The sequence below is a fragment of the Doryrhamphus excisus genome, chromosome 14 (genome assembly GCF_030265055.1).
Source record: "Doryrhamphus excisus isolate RoL2022-K1 chromosome 14, RoL_Dexc_1.0, whole genome shotgun sequence".
NCBI classification, from domain to species: domain Eukaryota; kingdom Metazoa; phylum Chordata; class Actinopteri; order Syngnathiformes; family Syngnathidae; genus Doryrhamphus; species Doryrhamphus excisus.
In genome coordinates this window covers 3,160,530-3,172,602 of record NC_080479.1, presented here as the reverse complement: position 1 = coordinate 3,172,602, position 12,073 = coordinate 3,160,530, and the positions used below count along the sequence as shown (strand labels likewise).

The window sequence follows — 12,073 nt, the reverse complement described above, 5'->3', positions numbered from 1 at the left end:
CCAGCTCCGGAAAACCAAGGCGAGGAAGGCGGCGGGAACAGACGGCATCAGCTCCAGGCTCCTGAAGTCCTGCGCGGATGAGCTGTGCGGGATTGTTGAGCACATCTTCAACCTGAGCCTGAAGCTGGGGAGGGTGCCACAGCTGTGGAAGACATCCTGCGTGGTTCCTGTCCCCAAGACCCCGCACCCCAAGGACCTCAGCAGCTACAGGCCGGTGGCACTTACATCACACCTGATGAAGACCCTGGAGCGGCTGATCCTTGACCATCTCCGCCCCCTGGTGGGTCCTTCGATGGACCCGCTCCAGTTCGCCTATCAACCTGGCACTGGGGTGGACGACGCCGTCATCTTCCTCCAGCACAGAGCGCTCTCTCACCTGGAGAAACCTGGGAGCACGGTGAGAATCATGTTCTTTGATTTTTCCAGTGCGTTCAACACCATCCAGCCAGCACTTCTGAGGGACAAGCTGGAGAACACAGGGGTGGACCTGCACCTCACATCGTGGATACTGGATTACCTCACCAACCGTCCACAGTATGTGAGGACACGGGACTGTGTGTCCGACACAGTTGTCTGCAGTACGGGGGCTCCGCAGGGAACGGTCCTGGCTCCGTTCCTTTTCACCCTCTACACAGCAGACTTCTACTACAACACACCAACCTGCCACCTGCAGAAGTTCTCTGACGACTCTGCAATTGTTGGCCTCATCACAGATGGGGACGACTTGGAGTACAGAGGACTGACACAGGACTTTGTGGACTGGTGCCAGCGGAACTGCCTCCAGATCAACACGGGGAAAACCAGAGAGCTGGTGGTGGATTTCCGCAGGCGCATCCACTCTCCTCCAACACCAGTGAACATTCAGGGAATGGACATTGAGATGGTGACATCCTACAAGTACCTGGGTGTTCATCTCAACAATAGACTGGACTGGACTCATCACACAGAAGCACTTTACAGGAAGGGCATGAGCAGACTCTATCTGCTCAGGAGACTGAGGTCTTTTGGAGTGCAAGGGGCACTCCTCAAGACGTTCTATGACTCTGTTGTGGCTTCAGCCATTTTCCAGGGAGTGGTCTGCTGGGGCAGCAGCATTTCGGCTGCGGATAGGAAGAGACTGGATAAGATCATCAGGAAGGCCAGCTCTGCACTGGGTTGCCCCCTTGACCCAGTAGAGGTGGTGGGAGAGAGGAGGATGTTGGCTAAGCTATCATCCATGTTGGAGAACGACTCCCACCCCCTGCAGGACACTTTGACAGCACTTGAGAGCTCCTTCAGCGATAGACTGCTTCACCCCAAGTCACACTGGTCCAGAATCACGAAAAAGTCGATCAAAACTGATCACTCCGATTTTCGAAAAAAGGGGTATTTTTCCTTTTTTTAGTTCATGAGGAACTGGGGTGTGCTTTTACTTTGGTCCCCGAGCCCCCTGATTAGGAGCAGTGCGCGTTCAAAAGTAAGGTTTTCAGTTTCCTCTTTGTACCGCTTCCCAGCAAGTGAAATGTTGGGCACTTGTGCTCACTAGTGAACGTGCGTGTTTCCAAGTTTTTGTGGTACCTCCAGTCACCCAAGGATGGCAACTGCCCAACCAGGTGGTCGTTTCTCCTTTTGAGCCAATACTGGGAGAATTCCCTTTGGTTTGAATCACATGTTGTCGAGCAGTCATTTAGTGTTTGTTCAATGGGTCATATAATACAGAAGAAGGGCCAAGCACAGACTCAAATCAACATCATGTGATACCTACGACATCACTCTTTACTTGGTTGGAAAAGGTTTTGCCACTTTTTGCAACTTTAGGAGTAAACTGGATTTTCCCGTTTCAGATCCACTCCATGAGATGACGTCCCCCACCCGTCGGGGGCTTCTGGAGGCGATGCTGGGAGCCGGTTTCCTGATGTCGGACGCGGCATTGAAAGCTGGTGTCGAGTTCCTGTGTCTCTCGGTTCCTCCTGGATGTGTGCCTGACCGATCCGTCATCCGGGACGTCGTTCTTTATCAACGGAAGATGATACTTCAACGCTGGGATGCTCCAGGAATTCGACGGTCATTCGCGAAGATGCTCAACAAACATGAAGTCTGGCTTCGCGAATCTGTTCCAGTGGCGAGCCTGGAACCTCCAGCTCCCGAGCAGGACAACACGATGGATGGCCGCAGGGGCGGACGACCGTCGCAGATGCCGGCTGCCTTCTCCCTCGTCTCCTCCCCCACCCGGCGCCGCAGCGTGTCCCAGCTCCTCGACCAAGGATTTACCGGCGAGCAGCTGGCGTACGCGTCTCAGATGACTCTGAGGAAGGAGGGGAGGCACACCGAAGCCGACATCATCAAGAAAGTGATGGCAGCAGATGGCCCGGACCCTACAGTGGTGCAGGCATCGTACCGCGCACCCCCTCCATCGCTTCCGAAAATGCTGTCGGCCGACGAAGCTCTCGTGTTGCTCTTCAACACCAACATGACGCGAGCTGCGTACCAAGTGGTCCGTGAGACATCGAAGGACCACGTCGCTGACATCTTCCCACCGTACAACTTCGTATTGGATGCCAAGAAACGATGCCATCCGGCTGGAGTTGCTGTCGACGACCGTGGCGCTTCTGTCCCCGTGCAGCAGTTGGTTGACCACACGGCGTCAAGGCTGTGCACGCTCCAGGCGTCGGTCATCCAATCGTCGGCAGCTCAAGGCTCCTTGATCCTGACCTCTAACTACGGGTTTGACGGTGCTACCGGTCAACAAGTCTACCGCCATCGACAGTCAACGGACGTCGACGACTCTACCATGTTCCTGGCGAGTATGGTCCCTCTGCGGCTCCGGACCGAGGATGGCCGAGTGATCTGGGCAAACCCGAAGCCAAACTCCACTTTCTTCTGTCGTCCGATCAGCTTCATCTTCGAAAAGGAGTCCAGGGAGTTGACCACCTCCACCTACGTCCAACTCAAGCAGGAGGTGGAGTCACTCACGCCGTCAACCGTCCAACTCACCAACGACGGCACCATCTCCGTCCGCCACGACATGGCATTAACCATGATTGACGGCAAGGTCCACAACGCCATCCAGGACATCCGGTCGCAACAGGTCTGCAGCATCTGCCTGGCCAAGCCTACCGAGATGAACGATATCGACGGAGTTCTGGCCCGGCCCACTGGAGACCGGACCCAGCACGGAATCTCCACCCTCCACTGCTGGATCCGGTCGATGGAGATGCTCCTTCACATCGCGTACAGACTCCCGTTCTGCGAGTGGCAGGCCCGTGGAGAGGAGAAGCAGCGGATTGTCAAGGAACAGAAGCAGCGGATCAAGACCGAGTTTCGTCAGCGTTTGGGGCTCCTAATCGACCAACCCCTTCCTGGCGGATCTGGAACAACCAACAATGGGAACTCTGCCCGCCGCTTCTTCTTGGAGCACGAAACGTCTGCGGACATTCTGGGCCTTGATTCCACCCTGATCCGCCGCTTCAGCCACCTCCTCCGCGCTGCGTCCTCCAACTTCAACCTCGACGAGGAGCGGTTCGGCGTGTACGCGGTTGAGACGGCCAGGATGTTGGTCAGCCTATATGGGTGGTTCAGGATGCCACAGTCGGTCCACAAGCTCCTGATCCATGCTCCCGCTGTCTCCGCCGGCATGCTCCTTCCCCTGGGGGCGATGTCAGAGGAAGCCCAAGAAGCAAGAAACAAGGACTTCAAGGCCATCCGGGAGCACCATTCGCGCCAGATGTCCCGGGTTCAGTCGAACACCGACCTGTTCCACCGTCTTCTTGAGAGTTCTGACCCCTTGATCAGCCCCCTCCGGATGCGGAAGCTGAAGACTCCGACGAACAAGGCCACGGACCAGTTTCCGCCAGAGGTCCTGGCCCTCCTTCGAGCTCCATCGGTAGAGCTGTAGACCCTGGGTGATGGTGGTGGTTGTCTATTAGGTCGCGGGGGATAAACTTTTAGTGTGTGATATGATGTGAAGTGGAAGGCGTTAAGTTACCAACTTTCAGTGTTTTTTTATGATGTGACTTATAAAGTTTTGGTACAAGTCAGTGTTTTTGTGAAAGTTGGCCAAGTAAAGCCATTCGTTATTTTCGGTTTTTGAGGTAAAATGAAGAGATACGGTCATGTTTTTGCTTATAGATCATTTTCATGCTGATTTACAATGAATTCACTCAAAAATTAGTTTTGATCGACTTTTTTGTGAATCTGGACCAGTGTGCAAGTGTGTGAAGGAGCGATATCGCAGGTCTTTTCTTCCTGCAGCTGTCAGGCTGTACAACCAGCACCGCTCCCGATAGACTTCTACACTGCTATGTACATCTGTGTACTACTTGCTTTTATAGTCAGTATAGTTACTCCAGATCCCATTCACTGTGCAATATCTGATCAACCTCCATGTGCAATATTAAGGGCTCTAAATGCAATATACTAAGTTCTATGTGAAGTATTTCCATAATGCCTCATATTAACTCTCTAACAAGATCTCAGTGTATAGACTGGTCATATATCTCATCTCGTCTCATATTATCTACATACTGTATTGTATATAACTCTAGGAAAAACTGTTGATTTTTGTTAATACTTGGGTCGTTTATATTGTTTATTTTTCTATATTGTGTATTTTGTACTGCTTAACTGACTCTGTACTCTTGCTGCTGTGCAATACAAATTTCCCCACTGAGGGACGAATAAAGGCATATCTTAATCTTAATCTTAAAAATACAGGTGTGGTCAAAACTAGTGTATTTTTACATCACCACACTTCAAGTGGACAGACAATCTTGTCTTTTCAGACAATACAATTACAAAAGCAACACACACCTGCCATGACCCTGAATCGGCCGGGGTTGCTGCGGCCACAACACAGAGTAGGAACCACTATACAATTACGGCTGTGAGCTATGCTTTTCTGGGCAAGAACCATAAACTCAGACTTGGAGGTGCAGATTGCTCATTCCAGCTGGTTCTTTTTCGTCTGCAAGCAAAGCTTGAATTTCATGTGGGTGTTGTCCTGGCGGGAGAAACATTTTAGCTTGTGTCGGCATGGCTACCGTGACAAAAGCCCATTTTCCTTTCCAGTAAATGTGCATCAGCTGAACACTTTGCAGACCTAATGCTGTGAACATTTGTTGTATGTCACCTCCCAACTGAACTTGTCTGGTCTTAATATGTAATTGTCTGGCTGTGTTGTTGTGATCGATGTTGATGAAATCAAGAGAACAAAGTCACCCCTTTACAAACTATTTGCCAACTCACGATGCAAACAGCGATTGTGCTGAAAACTGGGATTGAACCAGGGACCTTTAGATAGTCAGTCCAACGCTCTCCCAAATAAGCAATTTCAGCTGCAAAGGTGTTTCTCTGCATTTTCAGTCTGGGCTAAAAGTGGGGGTAGGGTGAAGCTGTGTCTGTGCCACGTACTATGTTGCTGTGTACCTGGTCCAGTGTGTTCTCATCTTGGGTTGGAATGCCCCCATGCTGGTAACGGGTGGGGAATACAGTCCGTTGATCACGATAAGCGGGACAGAAAATGGATGGAGTTCACTGGTTGAAGTCGCCAGGTACCATAAAAATGGTAATGGGCCACAAGCGTGTTCTGAATTCCCCTTTGGCCAAATTGGCTAAATGGCCGTACAAAAAGCACCATACTTGGAGCCTGTGGTCAATGTCAACAGTCGGGCTAATTCAGTTCCGTTGAGACGGTGATTATGTACCAAGTCAGTTATGTCAGTCAGGATTTGGTCAAGGTTGTTGTGTGGTTTGGGCATGGATAAGGCTATGTATCTAAATTCAGGAGGAGTCCATGGTCTGTAAACATACTGAGATACTCCCCCTGCTGTTGCAGAACTTGCGGGAACTTGCAAATTTTCCCACTGAGGGACGAATAAAGGCATATCTTATCTTCTACCATAGGGTAGGCTTTTCCTTCTACTTCAAAGGGTAGGTTTTGGCATGAAGTAGGACACTTAATCCTACTTCTTGAAAGACATTCTTAATGCTTTCCCGAGTTCCAACATTTCCTTGGGAGCGAGTTTGATAACCTCGGGGTGTGGACATACTCGGTGATATGTCAACGGGGTTGGGAGGATTCCAACTATGGTCTTTTGGCTTGAGTGTGTCATTTAATTGAGTCGAGTCAATAGTTCCCCAAGAGAGGGGGCGGTTGCAGAGTGATCATAAATTGGAAATGTTGGGTACAAAGATGTGGCCCGAGTCAGAGTCTGTACAACTACAGATGACTGAAAGTCTCGCTCCTTCTGAAACAAGGTTGTCTGTGGAATTGATCAAACTTGAAGATGGCCACATCGATAAAAAAGAAAAACAAAAAATTATATCTACAACAGAAACAGGCTTGGTTAGCTCAGTGGGTAGAGCATGAGACTCTTACTCTCAGGGTCCTGGGTTTGAGACCCACATTGGGTGTGCATGTGAGGAAGACACATGGTTTGTGTGCGGGGCTACACAAACCTTTCCAGTTCCAGTTAAAAGGAAGGCACCTTAGGCAGGCATTGGTTATTCAGTGGTAGAATTCTCGCTTGCCAAGCGGGAGGCCCGGGTCTGATTCCCGGCCAATACAGTATATCTAAGCTTTTACCTAGAGCTCATGTTGAAAAAGGACAAAGGCTCTTTTCCTGCCAAAGGGCAGAACTCAGAATGACACCTGAAAAGTAACAGACCGGACCACCTGAGAGTTAAGGTGGACAGCACTTGAGTATTTGCAAATTTCTGTCAGAAGTGGAAACTTACTGAAACCTTACTGCAGTGATGCGGATGTAGTCTCTATGGATCAATTGGTCAGCGCGTTCGGCTGTTAACTGAGAGGTTGGTGGTTCGAGCCCACCCAGGGACGCTCAATTGACACATGTGTTTGGCTTTGGGCTCCCTCCCTTGTATGAACATTTTTTCCCATTGGTGAACTGTTTTTGTGTCGGTGCACAGGATTTCCTTTTTTACTAAAGGCATCATTGTCAAGTTTGCATGCTTCACAGGCACTATGCTTTAGTTGGTCAAATTACATGCCAAGCAAAGAGGGGCTCCTTGGTTCTAATTCCAGCAGTCCTCTACTGGTATTTCCATGACTCTGGTTTTCATACTTTTTATCAGAGGTCATGTTGAAGAACAAAGACTGTTTTCTGGAGAAACGCAAGACCCCAGGATGCAATAGGTCTGCTTTGTATACTTTTCAGCAGCAGTCATGTTGAAAAGCACCCCTGGTTTACTGCCCAGGAGGAGCAGCCTCGGCCACTTTAGAATGAAGGGTGACGCCACTTCAAGATGCAAGAAGCTGTCAGAAGTGGGACTCAAACCCACGCCTCATTAGATACTGCAACCTGAATGCAGCGCCTTCGACTGCTCGGCCATCCTGACCCTCCAGAGCCCACTTTTTTAAAAGGCATTCATACACTCTGTACGTTATTATTTTACGTTAGTGTCAGGTTCAAACTCCTGGGACACTTGTAAAAACACTGAATTACAGAAGAGACAGACAACAAAATTCAAAATTTCTCGCAGCGAAGAAAGTGAAAAAACAAACCCAGTGACATGCCGCTCCACTCTGAGGATGCCATTCATGCTCCTCTCTTTTTATTTTCTTTAGGAGGTCCCTAATACATGGTCGTGCAACACTAAGGGGAGGGGGAAGCAAGCAGTTGCACGAGCTGTACTTGTTGTGTATGTGTGTGTGTATGTGAGAATAATTACTTTTTGTGCATGTATTCTTATCTTGGCCCATTTTGCATGATGAACAGGAACATCTTCAAGGCCACTGCTGGCATTCCCAGGCACCTGCAAGATTAGTGGTGCTGGGAGTTGCTGGTCAGCGTCATGGAATGTTCCTGCTTTAAAACATTCAAGACTATTGTCTATAAACAGATATAAGGGTGATAACTTAACACTATAATAATTGAATTTACATTTTATTCTAACAGTCCAGATTAACAGCCTAGTTATTTGTGTCAGTCCCAGGGACCATTTCTAGACCATTGTGTGACACTTGTGTTGGAGAGCCTCTTTTGGAGAGCCCTTGCATTCTTCCCAATTGGTAAACCCTTTGTATTGGTGCCAAATATACGGGATTCTCCCCCTGCTGACCGAATGACACACGACAAATGGCGTCGTCTCAATGTTGGAGCCGTTAATGTCTAGAAGAGTAAAGGCAGCATTGCCAGGGTGACTTGCTTGGCTGGCGCTGTGGTTTAGCTGGTCAAAGTGCCTGTCTTGTAAACAGGAAATCCTGGGTTCAAATCCCAGCAGTGCCTGGCTGCTTAGTCCGTGAAACTTTGGGAACTGATTTCTGACCCACGTACCTCTTTTCCTCACTTGCCCTTCAAAAACGAGTCAATGGTCCATCCACAGCTGACATGATTGTTGTGGATCCCATTACGCCAGAAGGTGCTTGAACCCAAAGAGTATGACATTGTGATGTTTTGTCATTCAGCGCCACTTTGCGGAGGCTCATCCACTTGACAGTTTAATTTTTTTTCTCCGACAGTGCAACCCCATGTGGCATTGGTGGTTCAGTGGTAGAAGAGTAGAAGAGTGGTAGAGAGACTTTGGAGAAGTCAGGTATTTGAATCCCGTCTAAGGCATCAGTCAAGTCACAGTTTTCTTCTCCACAATATTATTTTTTTCCAATTAATCCCTATATAATTACAAATTATTCCTATCAGGCTTATATTGATACCAGTGCTTGAAATAAAATACAAAATCAATGCAATGTAACAAAGAATATTTATTTATCAGGTTGCCACACTCAAGAACACTCTCAATAATAATAAAAAAAATCTACATGTAAGCAGTTATGAATAATGAATATACACATTGTTCACTTATTTTGCCGCCTTTGTTTCTCCTTTTCATAGAAAGGAGAGGCCTGGAACTCCTTCCAGCTCATCTCTTTTTCCATCCTGTGCTCTCTATAGATGGAGAACACTTTGGCAGGACAGTAGATGTACTTCTCTGAAGCCAGTGTGGATGCAGGGGCTTTTCCGATCCTGCTTCAGCTGCATCCTGCAGAGGCACTTTCGGACAGGGGGTGGAGGAGATTCATCCCTCTTTCTCTTCTTCTGCTGTTTTTCCTCCACTCTCTTTCTTGTCTCATCCACCTCTCGCTGGAAGAAGTCTGTTTGACTGAAATCTTTAAATGGCATCTTAGGGTCTGTCAGACCTTCTGCAGCAATAAGATTATCTGACAGGGCCTTGTTGATGAACGTCGTGGTTGATGTCCCATCCACTTGATATTTTGATTTTGGTTGGCCACAGCACAGACATGGTTTTTGTTTGAGTTTTTTGGCACAGGAGGTGGTTGCTGCTGCTCCAACGGGGTATGAGCAGGTGGTGGTGGTGAAATAACCATCACTGCAGGCAGTGTCACTACAGGCACAAGATGCAACTATTCCAACAAAGGGACAAATGATTACGCGTTTTTACCTGGCTTTGCTTTGGCTGAGCGAGAAGTCCTTTCAGGCAAGAAAACAACAAAAAGCAACACACACCAGCCGTGACTCAGACAAAACACAGAACAGAACAAAACAGAATACAAACAACAACACGATTACGGCTACAAGCTATCGTTTTTTTGGGTGAGAACCATGAACTCCTACTCAGAGGTGCGGATTGCTCATTCTCGCTGCTTCAAATTTGCCTGCGAGCAAACCTTGAACTTTAGACTCAGATCAATCGAAATGGTTGCCGATGCCCCTTTCTCTGTCTTGTTGCCGTTTCTCATTGAGGTTTCCTGACTGAGAGCAGATCGGCCTCACGGCTGGTTGGTTGTCTCCCGTGGACGGGCAGACCTTTCCAGCAAGCATTGGTAGTGCTGGGCTGGTCGTTTCTTGCTCGGTCTGGCTGCACTCGCAAGCCAAGGAGTTCAGCGCGGTGCTGCGCCTGCCTCTTGTTTTAAACACGGGATAAGGGGAGAGCGCGAACGCAGTCCCCCACTACCACAAATTATGCAGTAGAGATTCCCGCATTTGGGGAATTCGCAGAGGTCAGCTCAACCCATGTGCAATGGCTGAGCCTCGCCCTGGGTGAACCACCTTCTTGATCATGGTATCTCCCCTGGCAGGTAAGTATGAGTTGCACCGGTCCCGCCCGGACTAGTCTCTCGCACATGCCACATGCTGAGTGGTGGTCTCATCAGGTCGCCCACAACAAGCCCAGCCACTTGACCTGTGTCCAAATTCAGAGACAGGACTCTGGTTATCTCAAGGAGTCAGTCTGTGTGGCACTCTTGTGACTTCATTCTGAGCAAAGGCAGCGGCAGCAAGTGGCTTAGGGCAGTTGCTGCAGACGTTCAATGCGGAGACTGAAGTACTGACTCCACGTCCCTAGTCACACCATGTAACATGAGAGGCCAATATGTTTAACCCTGACACGAGTAGATGTGCAAGGTCGTTGTGAGTCAGTGGGTTGTCAGGGTCAAACTCCTGTGACACTTGTAAAAACACTTAAATGCAGAAATACAGAAGAGACAGACAACAATATTCAAAGTTACTCGCAGCGAGGAGAGTGACACCACATACCCAGTTACATGCCGCTCCACTGAGTATGCAGTTCAAACTCCTCTTTATTTATTCTCTTTCGGGGGTCCCTACTACATGGTCATGCAACTCTAGGGGTCTAGGGGTGGCAGTTGCACGAGCTGTATTTGTTTCTCTATGTGTATGTGTGTGTATATGAGAGGAATTACTTTTATTGTTTTATGAGTTCTTATCTTGACACGTTCTTGCAGGATTAACGTGAACATCTGCAGGGTTGCGGTGGGGGTTGCTGGGGGTCTCTGATCAGGGTCACAGGAACATTTCTTCTTCAGCACATTCAAACACTCTTTCTATTGTCTAAGCAAATGGATATAAGGGTGATAACTGATGCTATGTTCATTCTATCTACATTTTATTCTAACAAGGATCTATCCCTGAGCATCCGACAAATGCTGTGTCTCACCCTAAACCCAGTCCTGACAGCATTCTCAGTCGAGGACCTTGTCTTATTGTGTTGTCCATTGTGTGTCCATGTTTTGTTTATATTCCTGTTGTCAGTCGCTTCAGGATGACAACGGTTTGTGCTTCAAGATGACCCCAACCATTCGACTGAGGCCGAAGACAAATCCTAGCTCCAGTCAAAACCTACCCAAATGTCAATTCCCTGACCGGGAATCGAACCCGGGCCGCGGCAGTGAGAGCGCCGAATCTGACAAGGATTCTAACAAGGATCTATCCCTGAGCATCCGACAAATGCTCTGTCTCACCCTAAACCCAGTCCTGACAGCATTCTCAGTCCAGGGCCCCGTTTCACGAAGCAGGTTCAACCAACTCTGGAGTCTAACCCTGAACTCTGAGTTGATCTACTCTGAGACAGGAAACTCTGAGTTACGGGTTTCAGAACAGGTGATTTCAATTGGTTCAATCAACACAGAGTTTGTTCACTCTGAGTTAAGCGCGTGCACCACGACTTTAAAAAGCCCTGATCAATGGAGCCCCGTTCCCTCGATTCACCATGGCAACGAGTGATAAGAAAAGATCGTCATATTTCAGTCCTCTGGAACTGGATATATTAATGCGGTCATACTGCGTTTTTAAAAAGAAAAGCAACACGGCTGCAGCAGCGAAAGAACGCAAGTCGGCGTGGGAGAAGATTACTGCTCGAGTCAATGCGTAAGTTTAAATTTATTATATACATTTATGTAATCACAATATTAGGCTACAGATGCAAACAAGTAGAATGGTGTTATAGCTACAATTTATGTCACTTAGATGTAATCCCACCGGCGAAAAAAGAACGTGGAAGCAGCTGAAGATGAAATATAAAAACATTGTTCAAACAGGTAAGCCCTCAGCATAACAGTCAGGGTGCCTCTTTTTAATCATGTTTACCACTAAATATCATTCAGCAGCTGTTTCAGTGTGCATTAACTCCAACATAATATTGTTTTCACACACATAAATGTCCTCACCTGTATACAGTTAAATCAGACATATGAAAAGCAACATCTAACTTCTACTCAGCCAACAGAAAGCGGGCATCTGCCCGCAAAACTGGCGGAGGACCACCCCCACCACGTCTGACCGAGGCAGAGGAGCTGGCCATGAGTCAGACTGTCGGGAGG

The 12,073-nt window shown here is 48.3% G+C and overlaps 1 long non-coding RNA gene and 2 other non-coding genes across 3 annotated transcripts; 2 read left to right on the top strand and 1 right to left on the bottom strand.

Annotated features, from left to right (window-relative positions):
- The first annotated feature begins 8,151 nt into the window (after nt 1-8,151).
- Nucleotides 8,152-8,225, top strand: trnat-ugu (transfer RNA threonine (anticodon UGU)). The gene has a single exon. It is a non-coding gene; the product is annotated as a tRNA-Thr (tRNA).
- Nucleotides 8,226-9,877: 1,652 nt separating this feature from the next.
- LOC131102435 (U1 spliceosomal RNA) lies at nt 9,878-10,041 on the bottom strand. Its single transcript, XR_009119431.1, has one exon. It is a non-coding gene; the product is annotated as a U1 spliceosomal RNA (small nuclear RNA).
- A 1,473-nt stretch (nt 10,042-11,514) lies between these two features.
- LOC131101730 (uncharacterized) lies at nt 11,515-12,062 on the top strand. Its single transcript, XR_009119285.1, has 3 exons — nt 11,515-11,621; nt 11,721-11,791; nt 11,973-12,062. It is a non-coding gene; the product is annotated as an uncharacterized LOC131101730 (long non-coding RNA).
- Nucleotides 12,063-12,073: the final 11 nt, after the last annotated feature.